Source organism: Seriola dumerili, unplaced genomic scaffold, assembly GCF_002260705.1.
Source record: "Seriola dumerili isolate Sdu_G_001 unplaced genomic scaffold, Sdu_1.0 BDQW01000003.1, whole genome shotgun sequence".
Classification (NCBI taxonomy): domain Eukaryota; kingdom Metazoa; phylum Chordata; class Actinopteri; order Carangiformes; family Carangidae; genus Seriola; species Seriola dumerili.
In genome coordinates, this window is record NW_019174258.1 from 11,419,794 (window position 1) to 11,447,667 (window position 27,874).

Here is a 27,874-nt window from a genome sequence, read left to right on the forward strand (position 1 = left end):
TATCAAAACATCAAGCCAAAATCCAGCATGAAGACAAAGTGTAAATCATTTACGACAAAGAATCAAATACACCATGGGATGTGCTCAGGGATGTGCTTCAGTGAGACGGCGCTTGTATAGTATTATTGGTAAAGGCATATGAATGAATGTGCTTAAAAACTCCCTCCTTAGGCAGTTCAATCACTGCAGTTCCTTAAATTGTGTTGGAGATACCGTATGGAATTCATTTAATCAAAACAGCCAAGGAGAAACTTCAAACAGCCACCACTTCATTATAATAGAGAATATTATTCGCCCCAAATCTGCATCAAGCATAGGTAAGGTTGGCTCTGGGGAAGAGGGATAAAAATAGCAGATTCTTTAATCTCAGAAAAATCCTCCGGTTGTGGTATATGAGTGCATGTGTCGTGCTAATCTCACAGCACAATTCCTCTCATCTGCTTTTAAACCTGTTTATTCCTCCACATCCAACGAGGTTAAATAACATGAAACTGGAACTACTATCAAAGTACTATTGAGAAAGCTACATAACCCTCAGCTGTTTTAATGAGCCCAACTGCTTGTCAAAAGTATAATAGCAGCTACTATATAGTGTCAGCACTATGGTTGTACTGGGCAGCTTCTTCAGAAGATGTTTACGACGTATAGTGTGAAGTAAAGCGGTTCAGAAAAACACCCATGGAGTTCAGTGGAACATCCTTGGCATCAGTTTCTCACAAAACTAAAGGTGTGCACACCAGCAGCTCTGTGAGGCTGTACTTTTAGCATAGTAGAGCTTTCAGCTAAACGCTATCATGCAAACAATAACAATGTTAACATGCTAATGATTAGGAACTAACGGTTATATGTTAGCTACTTCTGGCATGTGAGCGTTCTAACATGTGCTAATTAGCACAATGACACAATATACAGCTGAGGCTGTTGGGTTTGTCATGACTCACTGTTGGATTGGACAAATTGAAATTTGGGAACTTTATTAATAATTATTCCTGTGTGTATCATCTGCAGGCTACTTTGTGACTGCTCCCAAAATTAAAGTCATCATCAAAGTCATTAGGATTCATTATCTGTCTCAGATTTCACCTGTTGAGCCGTTTCCCTAAAATTAAAAAATGTCAGCCTCTTGGTGGCAAACAATGAACCATCAGGGGATCATGAAAGTAAGAGTGCTTCATCCTCTGGGGAGAATTATTGCCTGTACATAATTTCATACCAATCAATACTAAAGTTTTTGAGATATTTCAGTGTGAAAAGACCGACTGCCACGTAGCATGCCTATAAATGTACCCAAACATGCGTATTAACTCCATTCACCTACCTGAATCAATCAGTAAAGATGACTTTATCTTCAGCCCACTAACTATGCTGTAAACAAAGGCCTTATGGCGACTCATAACATTAATAACAGCCTGTAATGTCTGTAACCGTCACTCCAGGAAAAGCTGCAACTGACAAGGAATGATTGCTTTTAATAAGGGCTTAATCCTGCCTATTCAGTATCTTTTTATGAATCCCGCTATCAGTATAATAACACCAACAAATTAGTCTCTGTGTAGCAGCATTGTTTGATTGATTTTAATCACTAAAAAGCATTTTTGTGCTGTTTCTGCATTAGCTGATAGGAAAGGGTAGAAAGATGAATGGAAAAGATGACGCAAAAAAAGAGCTGCGAGTCAGTTTGAAAGGCGTGACACCTTACACCCCAGCTCACTGAGCCATTAAGTCAGGTTAGCACTATTATGGTAAAGACATTAGTAACTGGAATATATCCCTGCAATATCATTTGAGGTTTCAGTTTGTCAGTGTAATTAATGCAAGACAATATTGTGCACAGTCATCCGTCTACACTGCTGATTGCAAGGGAGAGATGTGAGTCAATGTTCCAAGACACAAGAGAACGAAGCCTTTAAGCCATGATTCTGATTATTTTTCCAGATAGGGATGGAGATGTTAATATAGACTGAGTAATGTAATGGAAATTGTCATCAATCTAATGGGACAAGCAGAGACAGAACCGCCACTGGGCTGACAGTATTGCCACAGGCAGACTCGAACCTTTTAGCCATAATTCTGATTGCGTTTGTTAATTATGGAGATGAAATATGCACTGAGCCTCAGAAATGCATTGCGAAAGCGACTTTGTTGCGCGAGACAAACAGTGAGCAGAGAAGCTGTGTTGTGGTTTTCCAATGGTGGACCAATGGCTCATAGTTCCCATGGACAAAAGTTTGCTGCTTGTTCAGCTGAAGGTACACACTGCCAACCTGTTCTGGCCTGCTGCTTTATGAAATGCCTCTTGCTGAAATCAATAAAATGTTAGAGTTGATTAAAACACCAATAACGACACCTGGGAGTATTTTTCTTCCAGACGACTGCAAGAAACATTTTCAGCCTCTCTTCCAGCTGTATTTCTCAGAGTGCTTTTCCAGCCTGCAAGCAACTCAGGGTTCAAACTGTGGGGTGGGGGTGGGGGGTCTGAAGGTCTGACTCCCATGGTTAAGTATTGTACTTGGGTACAATTTTGAGGTACTTTACTTGAGTATCCCATTTTATGCTAAGCTAGATTTCCACTCCACTACACCTGTAAATATTGCACTTTCTACTCCACTACATTTAAACAAGCTGCGAGAACTGTGTAGCGCACATACCTGGCCTGGCATCAGTTGCATGCCATTAAAGAAGTTCATTGTAAGGACATGCAATGTTATGGACCCGAAATTGACACTTTGCTACTCTTCCCACTATCAAACTAGCCATGCATGAACACACACACACGCGCACACACACACCTCCCTTCCTCTGTCCCTCTTTAGATAAGAGTCATAAACTACAACCCACATCCCAGTCCTGGGTAGTGACCAGCAGAACTCTCTTCATAGACACAGATCAAAGGAAGAATGTATAATTAAATATCTATCTGTTCTGTAACTCATGAGATGTTCCTATGCAATAGTTTAATCCCAAACTTCTGTCCCATAGAATGTTTGAAATGTAACATGTAGATTTTAAGACGATGTCCTTCCTGTGACCATACTGTCAGCATCCTTCACACGAGGTAACACACACTACATGACATCCAGCAAGTCCATATTATTATTATTACAGTCAAAGAACTGCTGGGTAATCCACATGTATAGACTATTAGCTTTGGGAAAATGTTTATATTGTTGTTTGATCAGTTAACCACTTGTATCATGATTAATTCCAGGTTTGAAGGATGTAATATGCAATCAACACTCCTATTACTCCTCTCTGCCATTATTAGTGCAAGTAGTTTTATATGTTATTTCATTTAATGTTTTGTGGTCATGGTGGAAGACGGATGTGCGAGTTTATAGGTAAACTAAAATTAAACAATTCGAAAGTTCTGTGGAATATTACTCTCTTCTCCAAGTTGAAACACAAGAGAAGATGGTGACGCCCCTGAAACATGCGCCAGCACCCCAGGGGATAAAACAGTCGTGATCAATTCACACATCATGCTGTAGCTCTGTAGCTCTGTAGCACCAAACTCATGGCTCTTAGCCATGTTGCACTTTATCATTTGTCCACGTCCTTTGTTCTTTCTTTGCCAAGTGCTCCAAGTAACATCCTTTTGTCTACATGCGCAATCTTCTATTTTAATAAGCCAAGTCAAAACTAACTGAACCAAAACAAGAGAAGGGCCTCAGAGTAATTTTGTAACTTTAATTATTATCAAGTTTTCCTTTTTGAAGATTTTTGACAGTTTTAGAGTCATCTGGTCAACGCCAGTCTCCTCTGAAATTATCCAGCCAAAGTGAAGAGCATTAGAGTTTATTTTGCATCAACCCGCAAGAGACGCCAGCAGAGACACCTCTGCACGACCGCCTGCAGAGAAGCCGAGCAGAAATCAAGAGTGCCCGAGACAGAAAGTCTCCTGACAAACTCCACCAGAGCTGAATCGCTGAGACACCGGCAGAATCCGTCATCGTGATAACGGGACACGGCCTCCAGGAGTTACCAAGGCAACCACAGCCACCTGAGTTCCAGCCAAGGGTCTCCAGCTACAGCGCAACTCACAGTAGGCCGGTCTTAACACTCTGTTCGTGACTGGGTTGATGCTGAAATATAGCAATATTTGATCATCAAACCTAATTCGTAGATGTAGTATCATTAGCTGTATAGTCATAACATATCCTCTCCCACCATTGCCAACTCATCACACTGCTCATTTCATTATTATTTTCAACTTTATGATTATTACACCTTGCATTTACTCTGTAGATAATAGTTTAGTTAATAAGCTCCTGTATTTACACCCAGTTGTTGTCCTGTTGTATTCTTTTGATGTAGAGACTGGAGATCCATTGAATCGAGAAGTCATGGCTTCCAATATGAGATTGATAACATTTAATCAATTAAGTAATTCATTGTTGTCCTCCCTGAGGACTGGTGCCCCATTTCAACAAGAGCAAATTCTGAATTGTGGTGTTAAAGCTTCAACTGTAACACTCCAGTTCACCGAACCAAGCTGTAACCACACGTGCCTGCACTGTACTGGGTTCCCTTTCACCCTGGAGAAAAAGTTGACCTCCCAGATTGTCATTGCATAATTAGCACTCTGCAGCAACTCAACAGAGCATGATTACAGTAAATATATTCCATTTTTATATTTTTTTTGTTACACTCCGTAATGCAAAAGTACATGTGTTCAGACAGAAGTAATAATGAACCTCAAGACTCTGACATGGTAATTTTGGTTTTTGGGTTCAAACAGTATGGGTTTTCCAATAATTTCCATCCAGAAAATAAAGACATGAAGTAAGTCAAGGGGAAGGAATTGAAGATGACTGTGTGTCTTTGGCACCTTTCCCCAAAGCACGACTCCATAAATCCCATGCTGTGAGCCTGACCAGCTGAGTGGTTTTTAGTCATAATCCAGAGGTTTCAGAGAAGTGATCAAGGCATTCATATGAGACGGACCTGCATCCAAATCCACTACAGCCTGGAGCAGGCAGCCAGACCAGAGTACAACACTGGGCTTCTGCTGTGCCCATTTGTTCTTCCACTGTCCCAAGGACTGGATTAAACATTGTTTAAGTCAATTAAAACATTTCTACTAAGCCACAGGCCAGGCCCAGTTTCTGTCTCTGCCACAATGAATGTTTCTCCTCACCAATAACAGAGACAACAGCCATGGGAGCTGCAAGAAAATGAACACAACTCTTCAGAGCACTGAAGGCTTGTGCAATCAAAGCTCTTATCATCTAGATGTGGCAGGGGAATCCTGTGCCACTGTCAGAAGCTGCAGGGTGAACTATTGTAGAAATCCCAGTTTTTACTGCAGACTTGTTGAAGTCCTAATACGCTTCCTCAAGAGGAATGGTTTAGAAAAATCTAATTTTGTTCACCTTTGCCTTCAGGGGTTACTGGAAGTGGTCTGGAAATTGTGTCTGTAGAACATTAAAAACACAATTTGCAGTTTGTAAACATTAACATCAAACATAAAATTACAATAAATGTAAAATTACTGCAGAAAGATTAGAAAAAATATTAGAACTGCATTAATTTGTGAGTAGCAATTGATTTTAGTGGAGCTAATTTTAAATATACTTTATATTTTAATCTACAACGATGCATCATATTGTACATGTTGATCATATGATTTGTATGTAAAATCTTAGTCTGCAAAATAACACATAACTGTAGCCATCAAATAGCTAGTGGAGTTGAAGTATAAATGGAAGAGAATGGACTCACTTACTTTCCATCACTGCTGTATACCATCCAGAAGTACAAGTTTGCTACATGTTTTGCTTCTGTAGTAGCCAGCATACTCCACATCTCCACAAATAACAGCAAGACACTAATATTCAGCAGTAGGTTACAAATTATCCACTTTTCCAGAGTCTGTCATGTTGAAAAATGTGCCATCTTTTGTAAATGGGACATCAAAGCCAGTGAGGATTGCTTTTCATTTCATGATTTGTTTACATTATCAGTACACTAACAGCAACTTTATCTCTGGTAATTTTAATGCACTTTGTAAAGATGAATGCGTGCATCAACCACTGAGGCCTGTATTCGGTTGCCTCTGTCAGGAATGTAATGCCAGTGCCACAAAAGCATAACTCATTGCCAACATAATATACTGCCAGCACTCTGTAGTAATGGAGAAGCTTTCATTAATTTCAAAGGAAAGCTGCCTTCTATGGCTGTAGTGTAGCTTAGCCTCTCCCTGTGTATCTCAAGACACTGTGAGAGTATTGGTTACTGTGGAAACCAAGAGACCAACTGCAGCAAATACTGAAACACAGTTAAATTTGTCTATGCAGTTCTAGGTGGCAGAACACTGACTCCTGCCTGAAAGAAACAAACAGATGTAACATAAATATGATGTTACTCATCACATAAAGGGCTAGGTCACTAAGTACACTTTATTTCAGGCTCACGCTGGTTTCTGTATTAGATTGTTCCTATGGTGATGCCACAAAGCTCGTGTCATTGCGCACTTCCTATATGGACCAAACAGCTTGTTAACTGAATAAAAAAGATGCAAGAGCAAGACAGCTAAGAAAACACTGACCCGGGGTGTCAAGTGAGTACGCTTTACTGCCTTCAAGTATTTTAACAATCTGATGCATGAAATGAGGACTGCCTGTGCTTCTTCCTGTTTCATCAAAAAAAAGAAGACAGAGGAAAAAATCTGAAGAGCAGGTTTCTCCTTGACAGCTCAAAAACACTGGTCTCAAGGACACTCAACTTTCCAATGCCCCATTTACTAACGCAACAACGATGCAAATTTATGGAAATGTAGGTAAGGGTGTGGGGGGAATGAAGATTTACTGTCTAAGCATCTTCACATAATGTGTTGTTATCTCAAATGGATGGCCTGCCACCCACACCTTGACAGCTGCTGCATACGCATAACATGGAGACATATGGGGAGAGCTCAGTTGCAAAAGCACTGAAGTTAAAGGTCACACATACGTGACAGAAATCAATAACAAACGTGATAATGCTTGTCAAAACTGAGTTAAAGACCTGAATCGATTGGTTGTACTACAAACATGTATTATGCTATAGAAATGTGTGATTTCTGTGAAAGCAGCTTCATATATTTATAGAATGTACAAAACTGAGCTACAAACTACAACACTGGTTTGGTCATCTCTGAACTCTGTTAGCCAACTAGACGGCTCAAGCAACAGAGCTATTTCAAGTTAAAGCTAGATAGAGATGTAGCCACAGGTAAATATTAATCTTAGCTATTAATCTAAAATATATCAATTTCGGTGAACTGACATATTGGTAATTCAGTTTGTTATTTCACATAATTAACAGCAGCTCAATCCTGTCATGAAGAGGAAAAAACTCAACTCCAGCTAAAGGGTGCTAGCTTAGCAGCTACCTAGCAGCTAGCTTCACATAAGCTGCCACCTTGTTTGACTCCAGTGATGTGGTGGTTCAACTACCTTTAAATCACATACTCAAACATAACCTATTAAATCTTGAATTCATTTTGTAGGCTACATGAATTTCAATATTAAAATAGCCGATCATTCATTCATTCATTCATTCATTAGCCATACCACTTATCCTTTAAGGGTCAAGAAGGGGGGTAGAGCCAATCCCAGCTGACATTGGGTGAGGACAAGGTACACCATGTCTATCACAGGGCTGACATATAGAGACAAACAACCAATCACGCTCACAGTCACGGGCAATTTTGACTCGCCAATTAACTGAACCGGCATGTCTTTGAATTCAGGGAGGGAGTACCCGGAGGAAACCCTCACAGGCATGGGGAGAACATGCAAACTCCATGCAAACTGGCCTGAAGGTCGGAAACCCAGAACTTTCTTGCTGTGAGGCGACAGTGCTAACCACTGCACCTCTGTGCAGACAAGGCAGTTTATAATGGAAAAGATTTACTGAAAAGAACACATTTTGTTAATGGATACTGTGTTTTCCCTCTTTGGCTTCCCTGAAGATTTTCACAGTGTAGTACCTGCAATCTCTAAAATGAAACTTTACAATGTGTGATAGGAAGCAGTAGTGACAGATAGCCAGTTATCATACCCCAATGTAACAGTAAAGCACCAGCCTGCAAATGAGGTACTGTAAATTATTCCTAGTGAGGCAGCACTGCTGGAATTCTATTTAAAAGAAATAATCATATTAATCCAACATTCACCAAGGAACTGCATCAAAATGAATAATATTCCAGAGGCAGTCAATTGGAAGTAATTACTTGACCAACTCACACAATAATGCTGAGAATTGCTCATAAAAGCATAATAAGAGCAGATTAAAGTGGTGGAAATAACTTTGCATTCTAGTCAAGTCGCAGCTTGCCTGATGCCAAAAGAAATTTAAATAAGAGGTGTTTAAAGGACTTTAGTAGCACACAGTGAAAACAATAATACTGATTATTTGAAGGATGGCAGGTAATACTAACATCAAGTGCTTCTCCACTGCAGCAAGTCAATTTATCAACCAAATAAAAAAAGGGTTTCCTTCTTAATGGTCAGTAAATATAAGCAGAGGTTTAGTAAACAGCAGCTGTTTGTCAGCTCAACCCAAGTTGTCATGTCTAACATCTGCAGCCTCTCTGTAGAGGGAGTGAAGCACAGAGGCTGTGAGCTGAATGACAATGATAAATTCAGATGGTCGGACATAGAAACATAACGCTAGCAGGTGACATCCAAATCATTCCCGCTCTCACTGGCAGAAATGAGCACGGCGACATTCAGAACATGAAAAACAGCTCTGCCGCTCAGCCAGAGAGATTCCTCCCAGCTTGGTTACAGCTGGCTCCACTCAGTAGGCTGCCGGTTGGGCCGCCTTCCTCCATTAGCCTGGAGGATCCATTTATCTTTTCATCACACTGCACCCCTTTAACAATAACACCATCACCTTGCCATGCATTACACATCGGGGCGGCTTTGGCCAAGTGGAGTCTCCTCAGTGTTCCCAGTAATGAGCAATGGTTTAAAGAAGAAGGGAAGTAGAGCTAATCACATTGACTCAGGTGTGCAGGGTTTAAACTCCTCCTGAGCACGATGGGAGCAAAGACGGGTGAGGGATGTGAGATGAAAAGAGTAGACAATGATCACATCACCTGTGAGGAAATTCAGCATTTAGGGCAGCAGCTCAGCCTTTTCAACTTCTCACCCCGCCTGAAGCTGCAGAGTAGAAAACTATCACACCACATAAGGCTCTTGTTTGAATTATTTTCACATTCATCTTTTGAACTATTTAGTGTTTACTAATGACTGGAAGTTGATTAAAACCAGAAAATGTTGTCTGAATAATGTTTTTGAACAAGCAACAAGTACAATTTAATACTAGCAATGACCCTTTTAATTCTTTACTATTCTATGTCATCTGTTCCCAAAATGCAAAAGATGAACAATGAAGCTGCAAAGTGATTTGTCAAACAGCGATATATAATTATATCCACAGCACAAAAATGGTCATTAGGAAGCAAGTTGTAACTACATCCAATTCCACTTTGTCTTCTGGAATTAAGTAATGGTCACTGGATTAAGCTTTACTTGAAGCTTCAGAACAGTGGTGCTTATACTATTTAGGAATAAACAGAATATGAAAAAAATTCAAATGAAGGGGAAGTTTCTTTCTTTCAGTTGCCTTCCCACTGTTCACATCACAACACGTAACTGTAATCTAAGTGACAAAACACTGCTGGCAAATTAATATGTTTGAGCAATGTCAAGAAGATTTGGGTAAAAAAAAAATCACAGCAGTGTAATTGATTTACTCTTTGTGTGTGATGCATTGGAGAGACAAGGGTGAAGGCCAACTTCCCCAAAATCTTTCATTTAGCCTATTTGACAAAGGAAAATAGAATGTCCTTACTGTTTTTTTTTTTTTTATTAAAAAACATCTAACAGGATTGATATGTAGAGCGTGCACTAAGTTGTGCAGAATGCTTTTACTGTACTATACAAAAATGATTTGTTGTGTCAGTTAAACTTGTGCTGTAGAGTAATAATTGCAGGGACCACACTGATTTCCACTTCCAGCAAACACATGTACTGTGGAGGAATATTATCTAACCTCGTCAGCACATTATATCTCTGTTTTTCTCACCACATTTATATAGCTTTGAATCATTTAATTTAGATTATATTACTTATCTAATTTGCGTGAGTTAAAACTGATATAATAAATTACTTACTGCTTTCATTTACCTCTTCCTCTTAATTCCATTTGTCTGATTCAGTGGCTCACAGTGGTCAACATGGCCCAAACACACAGTATAAATGAAAGAACACCGCCGCTAGTCTATTCTCACTCCAGATAATTATGTGAAATGTAATTTGAATGCAGTCTTAGTAAATCAGTCGCTCAACTGGAGCCAGCTGTGCTGCTTAAAGTTTAGCACATGGTAAATGTTTAGCATGCGTCTTATTAAATATTCTCCATCGGGAGCAATCAACTATTTAACAGCTGCATATAGAGAATAACCAGTTTACAGCACAGTGGCGTTTTCTATAGCCACTGTGGGATGCCATAAAAATTAGTTTGAGAACAACATATTGAGGTGTATACTCCAAACTTAGTGTCTTAAGAACATTTTAAATAGAGTCCGGGTCTGTTAGATCTCCAGAATTATGAAAGTTGCCAAGACCAGAGACCCCAGAAGTTTCAGCAGAACTTAATACTTAAAGAAAAGCACACAAAAAGAGTAACAGAAAAACCGCAGCTTAGAACTCAAACTGCGGAAGGCCCCATGTTGCAGAGTGCAGGCAGTCTGCCAGTCCTTTGAGCTGATCCAGAGCTAACTTGTAATCCCCGACCAGGGGTCTGTCTGGTGGAGGGGGCAGCAGGCTGCTACATCGCTGTCTCGCAGCTGAGAAGGTGTTGAGGTGGTTATATGGTATAACACCAGCCCAGGCCTGCTTGGATGATTGCCACTACCGCACAGCAGCTCTCAGCATGTCCCAGCATCCTCTCTACCAACGCTGTCATACACAGCCACCTGGGGCTGCCATCTTGACTTGTTTTGACGAGGCTGGCTGAGCAGAAGGAGGAGCAGGGGCAGATGGTACAGTTAAACTGGCAGGGGTGACGTGGTTGGCATTGAGCCGGGCATCCCTGTGAGTGTCAGACAGCGGGAAGCTACCTTAACCCAGCCGGGGCTGCCAGATCGTAATTCCCATCAACCCACTGGAGACACAGGGCTGCAGGCCATGCAGATCCAGGCCCGGTGAAGACAGCTCAGACAGCCCGGCCTCCCAGCAGCCCCTAGGTCATTGGCTAGCACTCTGCCACTCTATTAGGGATAATTTTGAGCGTCTTGGCTAAGTTCAGTTTCTGTGCATCTAAATTCAACAGCCTGATGACTATGAGAATACTAATGGGATTTTTGATGAAGAGGAAGTGGAGAGCAAGAAAGGGAGAGAGAGAGAAAGAGAGAGCTAGAGAGGGCCATGTTGAGAAATTTAAGAAAATGAGTAAAACTTTGTATTGAAATGACGATATTACATAAATCTGGAAAACGAGTATGACAGTCTACAGCAACACTAACATCTATGTGAGGATGTGTTTAGGTACAGCAGTGCTTTGAGCTAAATACTGAGTGGCAACATGCTCGCAATGAAAATACTAACATGTTAATGTTTAGTTAGTAGGTATAACGTTTGCCATGTTCAATATTAAGCACTATAAAATAAATAAGTAAATCAAATGTTCACCTTGCCATTGGTGCTAGATGAAAAGACAGAATAATTAGGATCCTCTGATCACCATGAATGCCACTGCAAAATTTTGGCAATCCTTCAAACAGTTTTTGAGTACGTCAACCGTACTAGATGTATACCCACACACTGGCCTTACAGTGACCTACAAATCCATTCATATGATGCTGTGGTGTTTCATTTTCATTCTGTCTTTTCCTTTGGGGCGGAATGTAAGCCATAGCAGAGTCTTCATGGTCACAAGCAGAGGACGGGTAAGAAAAAAAATACGGATTAATGAATTCAGCATCTATAGGATTAGTAGAAAGAGCAGGAAAGCAAGCAGCCTCAAGCTGTGTAGGAGGAAGTGTGAAGCTGGTGTGTATTATCACACAGGAACACCATTCAAACCAGAGGCCAGAGCAATCCTCTCCAGTCTGAGTTAGCCAGTAAGTCAACTGTGAAGCCAAGAAAGGCTATGCCAATGTTTTGCTCTCTGCTGACATGAGTTAATTAAAGTGCCATAGCCTTTCTTTAACTTTTTCAGATTTAATTGAATCATTAGCAGAACAGATTTAATTACAGCCAGGGCCAAATGTGTTGCATTAAATCTGCACCTGGAAAACTTGGTTGAATATCAAAAGCTAAACAAAGACGGAGTAGTTTGTCAGAGGGAGGAGGTGCGGTGGACTGGTCCTCACACTCAAGTCCAGAGTGAGTGTGTTTGGAATTGCCAAAACAAGAAATATACTCCAAACTAAAAAAAAAAAAACTATGTGCTGTACAATGTGGTCTGAAATCTGTACATTATGCAGTCTAAAAATACACACAAAAACAAATCTTGCTGTAGTCAACACAAGATAAATTAAGCATTAAATGTTAGCATATAATGGTAACTCTACTTGCAGATCTAGCCTCAACTTGTCCTGGTTGCTGAAGCCATGTGCTGTTTTAATTATAGGGACATACACTATCTGCTGTATTACTGACCATGTATAGGCCTACTACCGTTTGTGTAGCAGCTGACGTCATTTGTGGAGGCTTTATTGATTCCATTTGAAAGTAAGAATATTAAATATTAAATTACAAATAAATTAGGGATGAATAGATTTGTGTTGAGCTTTGAATCAAAGTGGATTGTATGTTAAATTTTTCCTGTATAGTTTTTATATTGAATTATGCACTGTGAAAAAAAAGGATAAAAAAAAGGAAGCCCAAGTAAATAACATTAAATTAAGAAAAATATGATATGGACAGTGATAATGAGAGCAGTGTGTGTTGGGCGTGGGTGTGCGCCTGAATGTGCGCGCAATGCACTCATGGTGACATTTATGAGAGAAGGTTCTACTGATTATCAAAGGGTTCAGTGAGTCTTAAGCTGTGATTGCTAACATCACTTCAGAGTCTTTTAAACATTTGGAGAGAGGCAGGGCGTTAGCACCTCGGAAAATTATCACTCACTCGAGCTGTCTCATCTCAGTGACTGGGAGATGAGGCTCAAATACACTTCTTTTTTTTTTTTTACTGTGAAATGTAAAAGCTATTTTTAAGATCAATAGCCATCTGGACTGTAAAACCATTTAATGTGGAGTCTCAATAATCCATACACACACTACTGGCTTTTTGAGGGCACACGTCACTGATCGCATTTTAAATTTTGTAAAGATAATAACATACACACATGCTTCTCATCAATGTCAAAATGTCAAAGCAGCCCTTTGAAATTATATGTTACACTGCTGTATTCCATAGCACAAATTGGAGTTGTACTTTTTTCAACCAGTTTTTTCAACCAGACGTTCTCAGTTTTCACCAAAAATGAGAACATCCATGTAAACCTGCTTAGTTTTCTATAAAGCAGTTGACTAATTTACCCCACATGTAATGAGATATTACATTAGTGGAACACTTGACATCAGTAAATACTATTCCAGCACAGTCATGACATTCATAAGTGGTGTTATAATAAATTACAGCATCTACATCGTTTTCCATTTTTGATGATAAAAAACTGTTGGTGGATCACGTAACACAATGTTCTGCTACATGACAACCCTTAATGATACAGCTGACAGCTCTGTGCTGTAGCTGCTCAAGCTAACGTTAATGTTGGATTCGCAGACTGAAAGGATGCATCACAGATCTGACTCTTAATTTGGAGCTTTTACTGCAGATAAGCTTTAAATGATGGCATGAGAAGTTTGAAAGGAAGATTCTGTTTACTCAGTACACCTGTTACACTTGCTACATTGTTAATGCCACTTAGGAACCACTAAATGGTTTATGTAGAAAAGGACTTGTTATTCTGTTGGTCTTTAATGAACAGCAAATTAAGATTTTCAACCACTTATTCGCCAGTAAACAGCCAAGAGTTTATTTTTTGTTATTTTGACTAAAGCTGAGTGAATTTGTAGCAAAAGTTGTTGTCACGTGCGTCAGCTTGTTTAGACACTGTCGATTATGATGGTTTCTCTCTGGAGCTCGGGTAACAACAGGGGGGTGAGCCAATCAGAAGAGAGGATCTGAGCCACTCTTCTGATTGGCTGACTGGGTGATTAAATAAAAATGTAGCACATTTCAGGTTAACACTCAGAGAAACGTAATTCTGCAAGGTTGGATGGTGACTCCAGGTGGGCGGAGCTTGGGACGTGGCTGAGAGCAGTGACTGCTTTGTTGTGACATCACAAAGTAACAGAAGTCCTGATGGCTCAGTTTAAGGCTCAGTTTCTGAATACAGGCTGTGTGTATTTCTCTGTGGACTGAGCACTTTGATATTTTCACAATATTAATATAGAACCTAGACCCGCTGTATAATCAATAAAAGACATGGACATCTTCTTCTTCTTGTCATCTACAAATAAGATGATTATAGCCAAACCTGTATCACTACATTGCAACTGTTGTTCAGGATTGTATTTGAGAAAATGTTTTTTCCACAATTTGTTATTAAAGCTGGGATCTAGGAGTCTGCGAATTTTCTTAAGCAGAGAACTGTGGAGATGGAAACAGACTCAAACCCCAGCGCTCGAAACAGCCATCTTATCAGCCTCCCTGGATACACATGGGGAAAAAAGCTTATTTCCTTTTTCACATTATCAAAGTCAGTCTCCTCTATCTGTCTCTGTCACAGGGAAATCAGCTCACTGCCACACTCTCACGGCACCACACAGCATCATCGTACGAGAGGCCGGAGGCTCCATCCAGAGGCCAGGCGGCGGAGCCACAGGGCTGGGGAGAAAAGGCCCGATCCTCTGGCCCCCCGTGACACAGTAAATAGCAATCTGCTCGGCTGAAATCCTCATCCTCTTGTCCAAACACATTTGAGGCTTCCTTGCCAGTGTTGTTTGATTGACAGCGCCTGTGTCAGAGGGCTTGGTGCTGTGTACACCGAATGTCAGGCCTCAGCCAGACAACTGTCAGTGCACAGGTTGTAGAGTGAGTGGCGAGTGATGTGGGAGGATGGAAGAGGGTCGAAGTGAGCAGAGGGGAGGAGGGGCCGAGACAAAGTGCTGCCTCAGGACCCTCATCTGGCCTACGGGATTTAGCTGCCTCAGAGAAGCGCTGCTGCTGCTGCTGCTGCTGCTGCTGCTGCAGTGCTCTCAGGCACTGACAGACACACAGCTAGCTACCACTGTGAGAGAGGAGCATGATGACACTGCATGTTCAACCCCTACACCGCAACTTGAAAGCACTCCAGCATCTTGGCTAAGAGGACGGAGCGCCACAGACAAGCTCCTGCACACCGCCTAAAACCAATCCTTCACTGAGATGAAAGCAACTATTTTTAGCTGCTCTGTCAGCTAAGGTAAAGAAAATGTTGTCTCGCCTTGATCATTTTTTTCCCCTTTGGTTGTTCAACACTCAAGAGATCAAAAGCGACGCCAGGAAAGCGAGAGCAGCAAGGTGAGGATGCAGCGAACTGTCGGTGGGAGGTTTGAACTTGAGGCAGCAGGAGAAAGCTCGGTGTTGCAGACGCTATCGATCCAGTCACGCCAGTTGACATGGAGTCCCTTGGGACTGAATGTCCTGTACTGCAGATTAACTGAAGCCATTATTCCTGTGGCTCACCACGACCCACAGCCGCCCACCACAGTCTCAGGACCAGCAAAGCCATCATAAGGCATTAGGATCTGTTAGAGTGCTGTGATTATGGATGTAAAGATCGCCTGCACAGCCTGGCCACTCTTCTGAATGGGCCTTGAGGTGAAGGCCTCCTTCTCCCTTAGTAGTGCTTTCATGCCTAATTTCTCTGTCTCTTCCTCCCTCTTCCCCCATCGTTATCTACTGTAGCCTATGTCTCACAGTTTCTATTTCTGAATCTCTCTTTCTGTCTGTCTTCTTTCACAGCCAATTTCTCTTTTTCACTCAGTTTCCAGGCTTGGTTTGAGCCACTTTTTTTTTTGTCTCTGCCTTTCCTTTGACCACACGTCTTTTTTCATTTTCTCTCACTAACTCAGTTCTGCGATCTCCTCTATCTTTAGTGTCAAATAACCATCTGTCAAATCACAGGACAGTGCTTCATGACTATTATTATACAATGTGCATGCAAAATATGGCAAGGTATAACATAGCCATACATCACTCCCACGTCAATTTGTTGGGACATTGACTGAGTGAAGCAAGAAAAGTAATTAAGAAATAAAGAAGCACTGAGCAACACACACACACACACACACACACACACACACACACACACACACACACACACACACACACACACACAAAGAAACACAGAAACACAGAGTGTCAGCTTACTTCCATCTAGTAACTGAGCCTTAAAGATGAGTTTTGTGAATTTGGGCCACTTTGAGGTATAAAGACTCAAAAACAAACCCTTAGCAAATGGATCTTTTGGACATAATTTCTATTGGCACTTACCAAAGTTAACTGTTGAGATCTGAGAATGCTAAAACATAGTCAGACATGTAAGAAACAAAAGTGGTCACTTTTAAAATGAGTTCAATTATATGGCTTTACTGTTGGATAGCTTACAGCCTTATTTCCTGAAAAACACTAAAGCAATGTTGCGTTTCCAGATCCCATCTTATATTTTGGTGAATACAACGCCAAAACCAATAGAAAGAAAACCAAGATTCAAGTTTTATCCATTAACAGTGGAAATAGTTGAAACAGAGAAAACTTGTTGGGGTTGTCTTTTAGACTTAACAACTACAGAGAAAACATTTTGGTCTCTTTAGCCTGATAGATGTTTGACTTCATTTAACAGTCACTCATTAACTTGATCCTGAGCCCACAGTGTTTGATCAGCCTAAGTTAGCTGTATATGGTAAGAATAAGAGTACAAAATTCCTTCATCTAAATGAGAAGTTATCAGTTTCTTTTAACTTCATTTGGTTAAAAAAGCTAAATCCTGAAGTGTCTGAGAGTGGAACACAACCCCAACACAACAAGAATGCTGGAGTGACTGTGAAACAAACGGTGACAATGTCAATGTCAAAACAGGAAGAAACGTAACTTTAAGATGCTACAATTTCTACTAAGAGGACTAATATGTCAAGTCAAAGCAGGCTAAGTAATTTCCAAAAACGCCACCACAAACAACATTTCTTAAACAGGAGTAAATAATGCATTTGTTGGGAACTATTTTTAGCTGTGGATGAATCCACATTCAGTTCTCTAATATGAATTTAAGGCAGCAGGACAGTGAAAATGGGATCGACTCAAAATTAACAGAACACATCCAAATAAAGACATGTCACTCTGTACAACAGTGTGGCTCGCTGATGCCTCTTTAGTAGTTTTTGGACAACTAGTAAAATATAGAATATTATCAGTCTTATCCTCTAAGGCCCTGATATATACCAAAAATGGATTCAGACAGCACAGACAGCAGAGCAGACAGCAGAGATTCGTCATGCTGACCCTCATGGCTATACAGACACAAAGCAGAATTTGAGCTTTATGGATTGGAGTGGGCATGTCTTTTAGTGAGTCAACAGCCTGTAGACAGGCCCTTTGACTCATCTGACATGCCTTTCTGTTTGACAGAGCACACAGTTACTTGTCTATATGTTGTATTCTGAACCGTACTCCGTCAACATCAGCCTGTCTAATCTAAGCCTGACCACAGAGCTCATTCTATAGATAAATACGGCCAGTATAGACAGAGAGGGTGGACTTATGCACTCCATTCACAAGCGGCGAGTGTCCCAGTGGTTGTGCCGTGGCAGATAGTCAGCCGGTGAGCAGTGGAGCGTTTTTCCCTGCAGTCCACACAGCCAGCAGATACCATGCTCCATGACACCACTATCAGAGGGTGGCAAGCCTCCGTGTTTGTGTTTACAGTGAGATTAACCACATGCACATCCAAGCAACCAAGCATGAGGACGGAATGTAAATTTGAACTCACTATGAATTTATGAATGTGCTGATTCAATTTGAACTGCTTGTTTGCTCTCCCAAACCTCAACATCTGGGAAATGCCTTACTATATGCCCTGTTTAACTGGCGCGTCTAATGTGTTATTCCCTGTTGTTGAGCTGAGCCTTTTTTTTATTATTATTTATTTCTTTTTTTTTTTTTTATGACAAAGTCCCTCTCCATACTGAACATTACCCCCACTCCTCCAGAATGCCAACTGGAGAAACCAAGCAGTGTGCCTTATCAAACACCAGTTTAGTTCACCTACTGTAGCAACACAGCAGCTGGCACAGTAACAATGCAACCCATGGCCTGTTTCCCACACCGAGGAGTGATTTCATGTGGTGCATTGTGGGTGGTGAGGTTTTGAAAAATGGCGGGGGCGGTCTACTACTAAATCTAATGTTAGAGGGAGATCCTGAAGTACCCTTCACCTCCCCATCAGCTATCTCCCACAGTCAAAGGGCTTCAACCCCAGCCGAGCAGAGCGGCAGGCCGGTCTGTGGGAGGGAATCAGGTCCATGCAACCTTGAGCCACAGAGGAACGCCAACTTCCAATTTAACACACTCAGAAAGCAGGAATGCGCCCACACAGAGCACAGTGGGCAGGAACCGTTAGAGTCGGATCTCAGCTGAATTACTGTTGATTCAATGATGGATTCTAGGAGGAGGTCCTCCTCCAGAGCCATGCTAAATTAAGAAAGGACAGGAAAGGGAGAAATAAACAGCATGTGCATTTCTTAGAGATCAAAAGTCATGCAATGACTCCCACAGAAGCAGAACATTTTAGGTAGCACACAATAATGGCTTCATTATTATAACTCTGCAAACAGCTGAATAGCTATTTTAATGTACTCTGTATTGCTATAATATTAGAAATCCAAACGCAGATAGAAATGTTTTCCTCTTGGTAGATTAGTCATAGATTTCATAGTGAAGTAAACGTAGTTGTAGGGCTGGGCGATATGGCCAAAACTGTTATCACGATAGAAATTTCCATATTAATCTATATCGATATTTATGCCCTACGTAGTACTAGATATATTTCAATGACATAGTTCTGCTTTTTCTGTTATCTAACATTTACATGGTTGGCATTAATTAATCACACAGATTCTGATTCTGATTTCAGGAAGTGTAATTACCTTCTTCAAAGAGACGTTCATGTGTGATATGCATCAAAAAAGACCATCGCTTTAAACTGTCAGAACTTATGACTTATGTTTGCAGCTCTACATGTGTACCCCAAAAGGTCTTTATCATAAAATGGCCAAACAAGCCTTTGTTCATATCTACACTCACACATTGTGAATGAAAGTAAACACTGCAACATATGCAGAGATAGATTGAAACAGCTCCAGTAATGGCAGGTAAGTTACTTGTTAATAAAGCCTCTAAAGCTGTCACTATATCTTTTTTAGAAACTATAACTTGAGCACTGACTGCACCTTGAATCATATTCATACTATTACTGAGCATCTCCAATGATGTACTTGCGTAGGTTAAGAGAAAATCTGTCTCTTTACTTCCTCCATAATTTCACCAGCTTGTCTAGGTTTGAAAATGGCAACTCTCCAGACAGTCCACTTCTCTAACTACCAGGCAACTGCTACCTTCATTTTGTTTCATACAACAATTAAGGGCTACGTTATTATCAGACTATTTTTAACAATGATTTGACAGGGGTTAACTAAGCTTGCTTTTCTTTGAGGCCTGGTAAAAGGAAACATTGCATAGACACTTGACAATTCACCTGTCTACATTAGTCAGGCTAACATCATAATTGCAGATCTTGTGTCATTGAAAAAAGGTCACAAGTTCAGTCCTGTCAAGAGCCGATGAGTCAAGACAGCGCTCTTTTTGGATGAGATGACCCACAGCATTACTGTGCAACCTACCTGCTCTCTCTGGGTAAGAGCAACAGCTAACCGCCTTCAGTGAGAATGTTCGGTGCTTGACACAGACAGTATATCAGGGTTTAGCATTCATTTACACCTTGGAGATCACTGCTCTATTTTTATACGCCCGTGGAAGCGCCAGGTGGAACATTACAGAGACTGCAGGTGTCATCTGCGTAACTGCTTCATCTCCCAGTCAGCCACCACCTGAAGTGAATAGGCTACCTGAAAACCTAGCTATAAAAAAAGACAGAGGGAAAAAGTAAGTCTATTTTAAAAAAGAGAAAGCTGGGAGATTAAACCTTGACAAGGTAAACAGAGAATAATCAGACTTCTAATTAAAGGTGGTCTCAGGCTAGCTGGCCAGCTGACCCGAGTATAAAAATGACATTTAAGAAAAAAACACAAAAAAAAAAAAAAAAACGTAGCTGGGAAGATTTAATGAGAGAGTCTCTCTCCACTTCCCTCTCCCTGTGGGGAGTGACCTTTCAGAGTCCCCGGTGACAACGTTCCCTCCAGATTTATTGGGCCTCTCCCTCGGCTGCACTGGAATGAAGAGGAGAGTTGCCTCACTATCCAGACACTGACCTTTAATTTGACACAGGCGGGGACAAGCATGGCGCACAACGCCGGGCCGACCAGCAGCATCAAATAGAAAACTGGACCCAGCGGTGGCAGGAATGAGTTGAAAGCCGAAGACCTTGTAGTGGAGCCTTTGTTGATAGATTTCATTTGCATATGGTGCTTTGTGTGCCAGTTAAATGTGTGTGAGATTAACTCATGGAGGGATCAAAGGAAATAGCAGAACAGGAAGTGATTGTCGAAATCACACTAACAGGTCTCAACCTAGCAAGCAGTCAACTATTGTTGTAAGTGTTAATCAGAGGTACAAGTCAAACGTGAGTTGCAAGTGTTATGGAATAGTTCAGTATTTTGGTTAAATATAGTTTCTTTCATAGATTAGATGGCAACATTGATAAACAGAGCCATCGGCCAGTTAGCTTAGCTCAGCACAAAGACTGGAAAAAGGGGAAAACTGCTAGCTAGAAAAAATACAACTCCACAAAAACTTTAAAGCTCAATAATTAACATTTTAGAACTTGCTTGTGAAAATAAAGTACAAAAGAAAGAAAGTTTTTTTTTTTTCTTTGTTTAAATTTATAAGATATAACATGTTTATCAGTGAGCTTTAAAGGTGCTGTTAAACAGCGAGCAGCAACCTCCATGACTGAAAAATAAAGCCGACAGAAACGTTCCAAACACTGCACATCCTTGAATGACCACTTGAGGCTGGCTCCAAAAGCGAGTCAATCCCCACAGCCTGTCATGTTAAAATGCCTAACTTTACAGCAGAAATGAACATGTTTACAGCCTGGTACAAAAAAAACTGTTTCAGTCATAAAGCAAATTTCTTCCCTTTATGACAACTGTACGGGGTGTGGATTTTTATTTAACTCAGCCATTTAAATTTTATTAAGTCTTCGAGTCACGAATAATTGTGGCCTTTTTGAGTGACAGGTGGGTGAGGGTATGCTGGCATGCACCGAAGTCTCTGCTCCAGAAACCTATGGGTGATGTGACAGAGGCTACGTGCAGTCTATAGTCTTTACAGTCTATGGTAGACAGATTTTCTTTAATCTTTGGACAGAGACAGGCTTATTATTTCAACCCTTCTCCTAATCTTTATGCTATGCTAATCTAATCACCAGATCATCTGTCAATCAGCCAAGAGTTACCACTGTCACAGAATGTCATGATAAAGAGAATGATGAAGCCTATTGTTTTACTTCCACTTGATAGCAGCAGCCAATACTCGAAAACTCCAAATACTTAATATGCACAATACATTTAGAGGTCACAACCAGTATATACTGAAAATAACACTGGAATCTCGAGAGGTAGAGCGGTTGTCTAGTAATAGGAAGGTTCCTGGTTTGATCCTCAGCTCCTCCAGAGAGCATGTCAACGTGTCCGTGAGCAAGACAGTGGACCCCCACCTGCTCCTAATGCCACGCCATCAATGTGTGAATGAGACATACATCGTGCAGTGCTTTGAGTGGTTGATAGACTAGAAAAATGGTATATAAATGCAGTCCATTTTGCAGTCCATTTACGTCCGTGTACTATTTCGGGTATGAAGATTCTTTCTTCATCTTATACAAGCCTTATATTCTGGCCGTCTCAGGCCAATGTGGTACGCCTTTAAGGTCCAAGCCACACGCACAGGCATCAAGTTCCCAGTGAAGTGGGTCAGGTTACATAAAGGGTGAAAGGTAAAGTGCACACATGGTTATCACAGTGAAAATACTGTATATGTGGATGTTCTCACCTACAGCAAATGAAAGTGGTGCATTTTAACCTGCTGGGACACAATCCTGCTTGGTGTGGCCAAATGTCCTCTGCCTGTCTGACCAAGTACAGCAAGGTCAACTGTGTAAGTGGAAGTGTTACACAGTAACAGTTTGAACAGAGCCACAATGGGTAATAAACAATAATCATTTAGTTTGGTGGAAATGCAGGATGTAAGAGGTGTGTGTGTGTGTGTGTGTGTGTGTGTGTGTGTGTATGTGTGTGTGTGTGTGAGTGTGTGTGTGAGAGAGATTAAAGCCTTCACATTACTATTGTCTAAATGCATTTCACAATAGCTCTTGTCCACCATCACATTCACCAGGTAAGAATAAACTCCTATTGCCAATCAGAAAAAATGAGTCTATTTCCAACACAATGACAGTTGAGGCTACCAAAGATCTTCAGAGGTACTCCACCATAGCAAAAATTGAAGGAGACTTTTAAAGGTTTAACAAAGTATTTGGTCTGGTTGTTTTACCTTTCTATGATGGTTCACACACAGTTCATATCAGTTTTTTTGATCATTCAACTGAATATAATATAGTCTAATGTAATATTTATCAATGTATTTTTCTGTGACTGAAAGCCATCTGAAAACCAATTTCCAATCCAAGTTTCCAATCGGCAGCCGATCAATCGGTGCATCTCTACTTTGCTAAACAGCAACATTAAGAAGATATTACAACCACTCACTCAGACACACTAAAATGAGTTGCTTCTATGGCACATGGGCCAAGCCTGAAGCCACAGCGAAGTAATAAGGCCACAACCAGTGTATCCAGTCCAAACTCCCTCTAATAGTTAGTTCAGTTGCAAAAATTACACTGTCTGTTATACTGTAGTCTTAATAAAATCATTGCTTGCATTGCAGATGTTACTTTCTGTCCACATACATGCATTTTCTATACTGGTTCTTTGAGGTAAAAATACAACACACAGCATTATATACTGAAGTACATATTGCATTACAAAATATCCATTGTGTCAATGGAAAAAACTACAACATGGCAAACTTGTTTCCTCCTCCAGCCTAATGTCTCTGACCAAACTGCTTCACCATCCCATTAGTGCCACAGCAAATACTGGAAAACAGCCCACAAAAATGTAAATTATTTTATTTTGAGGTCTAAAATTAAGATATAGCTAGAACTGCCAAGGTAACTATTTTTCTTTGTTGTCTGACCACTGTATGTTCTTCCACACATGAGCAAATAAAACTGATCATATTTTGGTGGCACACATTCAGGGTTGTGCAGGGAGCAGAGGTTGGACATGCATGAAATGAAACATGGACTCAAGACAAGAACGTTTAGTCTTTAAAGTCTTGAAAGTCTTGAAATCACAGCAGCCACTGATGTTACTGTAGACGTACTGTATGGTCATTTTCTGCAGCGACAGTGCAAAATATTACTGATTGTTCCTTTAATGTCCCCTAATGGTACTTAAGAGGTTCAAGGCTGTTTCATCAGTTTCTCCATGCAGCCATAACAACTGCTGGGATGGGATTTGCTGCTGAGTCTCCAGCGCCACTGAGACAAACACAGTAATATGTTTACTTGATGAGTGGTCTTTTTTAAGCCAGATATCCCACAGAGATATTTTTCAATTGGTCCACTAGAAAAAAGTTTTCACATGAATTTTGATAATTTGGTTGCAAACTTGTGCCAGTAATTTACACTTAAAGTGAGCAAACATATTTTCCTGACCCTACAGAGGCAAAGCGATTACACAGATTTCTAAGGTTTGAACAACTGAACAGCATGACAGCAATGTATGGTGAAGATGAGGCAGTGAGATAATTCATGATGCCAGAGAAATAATTCAATCCATCCAGCCTCATTTTCCCTGTCCTTTCCTTTCCTTCCTGTTTTTACTTTCCTTTAAACTGTTATTTTCCTCACAAACTCTTATTTCCTACTCAGTCACGTTGCTTCCATCCATCATCCATTTTGGCATCATGCATAGTTTACTGTCTTGGTGCAGTGACCTCTGACTCTGACCCCTAGCTGCTGCACTGGCATTCACCGTTAGTGTGGTTCACTTTACTGTTACACTAATTGAAAATGACTTCGCATTCGCTAAATGTTTAAAATGTAAATATTATGACAATTTGTTGATGTCCTGTTTACATCTTGCAAGCATATTAATTTAAAGTGTTTTCCAAATATTTGTGTCATGTGTGATACATGGATTTACTGGAGAGTTTATCACAGTCTGGAGCTTTGAATTGCATTTGACTTTAATTCAGCTGATATTCTCATCTGATTTGTCTTAACAGAAAACAAGAAATTCTGCGTCTTACTCGAGGAGCAGCAGGATACAGGGTTACTGAACATATTGGATTAAATCTCTGCATCTCCTCTATTTATCAATATCCTGCTGATCAGAATAAAGTACTGTGTCAGGCTATTGTACGCAGTAATTAGGTTTATTTTGGGCTCAAATAAAATATAGTGGGCCCATAAGGGTCATCTCACGGTGACAGCACTGATGCTTTGATAAGAGTTTCTAGGAAAATAAACAGGGCTACAAAAAGGATATTAAATATAGCTGGATTTATTTCTCATGAACCAGGCAGATGTTTTAGTCAGAAATCCAGCCTGGTAGAGCTTGTGAGCTGTACTTTTGTTTGTACTTTGGGTGTTTGATGTTAGACAGACGTAGAAAATAGCAGGCTCCTCGTTTCAAGCCGGGGACTGTGGATTTTGGCGGTTGAAATGATAACTGTCGCCAGTATATTTTATCAGCTGTTGCTAGCTATGTAATGTAGCTAATATTATCTTCATGAGTCAGTTAAACGGCTGCCTGTAGCTGACTTTTTCATGTTTCAAGCTGACTCGCTATGAAATGAAAATCCTGTATATGGCTCTAAATATGCACTTGATGGCTACGTGATATCACACTAAAAGATTAAAGCTGTTTGTTCCAAACAAAGCGTCATTGTTTCGTGCTGAGAGCATGACAATAAAGAAACAATATTGTTTGTGGATTGCAATTACTTAGTCCTGGTATTTTAAGTAGATAAGAAAAATCTGACTGTTATTTCATTTTAACCTAGCTTCTTTTAGCTGCCTTGCTTACTTGGAAAAGCTAAAGGTTAGATTCATGCTTTATTCTTCGTGTTTTATGTTATAATTTTAATGTTACAACAGAAAAGCTTTAAAGGAGGAGGACTAACTGATGTTTTTAGCAAAAGTAACGCTGTATCAGACAGTGAATTTGGTTGGGTTTGCTGGTAAAAATGTCCCCAAATCCAGAGCAGGCAGAGCTGCTAATGTTAGCCTTACCTTAACATAAACAATGTACTGCATGTCGTTATCAAGGCTGTGACAGTGTTTCCCATTAATTACCTAGATCGATGTGATTTGTTTCATAATGAGCCAAAAAACTTTACATTTCTCATATTTACATAAAAGACCTCTAATATTTTTTTTTTTTGTTGCTTAAGAGCTGTGTGCGGCGCATGGACTGCTCAGCCCATCCTTGCCCCGTTGTTTCTCTCTTTGACAACGGACCATGTGTCATAGTCAGACTGGCCATCGGGAGCACTGGGAGAAATCCTGCCAGATCAGTGGCCAGGTGGACCTTCATAAGATCCATAAAGTTTCTGGCAGGCAAAAGAAACACCAGCCCTCTCTGTCAATCCAGGTACCAGGAGTGGGCTCAGTGGCCAATTACAATAATCAACCCTTACTGACCTGAGCCAGTATAGCTCAGTGGCAGTATAGCTGGAGGGAAACAAACACTGGGAAACACTGCCGTTGCAGTGTTATGACACTTGCGGCTCTGTCACAAAAGGTTACCAGTGCAGTTCTTGTTATTTTAAATTTCTTGAAGAAACAATCGGAGACTCTTTTGCTGAGACACCATGGTGGTCCATGGTGTGAAAAGGAAGACAACTATTGTGCATGTACACCTGTGCACAGAAGCGTGCATGAACATAGTGTAGGGTTTGGGGTTTTAAAATATGGTCACACTATTGTTATACAGAGTATCACTGTCACTTAAGTCCCATGCAGAGAATCTAAAGACTGACAGGCCTGCTGTGCATAGTTACAGTTGCTAACCTGCGATCGGACAGTCACTGGGGAGGCTTTAAGTGAATTGTGAAGTCAAGGTATGTAACACAATACGTAATGTGATACATACAGTTCCATGCCTGATATGTATTTAACACAGAGCAGAGGAACGTTAATTGAAAAGAGAGTATAACCAGCGTTGGTGTTAATTACAGTCATCAGGTTTACAGCACTTGGGATCGGTGATATATTTATAGTGTGTGATTGAGCCTGTGTCGGCCTGAACATGTGATCAGGAGAACAGCTTCAATTCTCCTCACAAAAGAGCAACCGGTTGAGCGACTGATGGGCCAGTCTTTGAGCAGACCTGTCTGACATAGCCATCAATGAGGTCAGCCTTCTGAGGCTAAGCTTAGGCATAATAATTAATCTTCTTTGACAACATCATCATCCTCAGTGTCACCTAGCAACCATCCACTTGCATTAACACGACCACAAAAGAGGCCTGTCATGGAACGTCTGAGGTGGTGCTCTCACTGGCTATATCCACTAAAACTCACTCAATGGACCTTTTCTATTTGTAAACCTGCATTTTTAGCCTGAATCTAAACTTAATGTCAGTGTACACTGTATGGGACCTTTAAAGAGAGAAAACATTGCCCATCCATGTGATCTTTTCTTACATCTTTGATATGTTTTGTACCATTTTAAGTTCCCTACCTCTGCACAGCAATTATGTTTAGTAATAGGATGGGAAGAAGGGGTGAGAGGGTTACAATCATTTATTTGTTTTCAGTCTTGTGAAAGCAAAAACATCTTCTGGAGACAAAATTAAAGGGAAGGCAGTTTTAAAGTAACTTTCAAATAATGTTGTTGAACTCAATTAGTTCTACCAACCTATCTATCAACCAACTAAATGAAGAGACAAGCAATAGCAACCTCTGTTTTTAAAGTGTGTGCACCCAGGGACATGCACAAATACTCAGACACCCAAAAGGAAGCTTATAACAACATACATTTGACAATGAGAGCATCTTTTGTCTCACTAACAAGCAAGATTAAGCTCTCAGATGACAAATACTGCATGTTACTGTTGCATTCGCTTTATGAACTACTACTTATTCTCTCTCTTTCCCTCACACATACACACACACACAAACACACACACACAAGCGCACACACAGTGCAAGGTGCACAGATTTAAGCCCAACAGCAGTCATCCGCAGAAGAAAAGAGAGACCAAGCTGCCTTTCAGTCGAGAACTGGAAATTGCAAATGGCAGTGTGTTCAGGTAAAAGACTGTCACTGAGTTCCTCACCATGTTTACTCCTGGAAAATTGGGGAATAACAGGCTGTCATATGGTGACACATCAGCCTTTGTTAAAGAAATTACTTTGGTCTTCGCCCAGCTCTCTGATGCTCAGCCTCCTGCACAAATTGTCCATTTGGCGAGTGCAGAGTAAATGGAAGTGCGTCTTCTGCATGTTGCTCTACTGAAGCACAAAGAAGCAGGGCAGGTAGGAATCCAATTATCCAAGGCAAATAATGGATGTCTCATTTA

The 27,874-nt window shown here is 40.6% G+C and overlaps 1 protein-coding gene across 1 annotated transcript in view; it reads right to left on the minus strand.

Annotated features, from left to right (window-relative positions):
- ntrk3 (neurotrophic receptor tyrosine kinase 3) overlaps nucleotides 1-27,874 on the minus strand; it is a 175,151-nt gene that overhangs the window by 111,089 nt on the left and 36,188 nt on the right. The window lies entirely within an intron of this gene.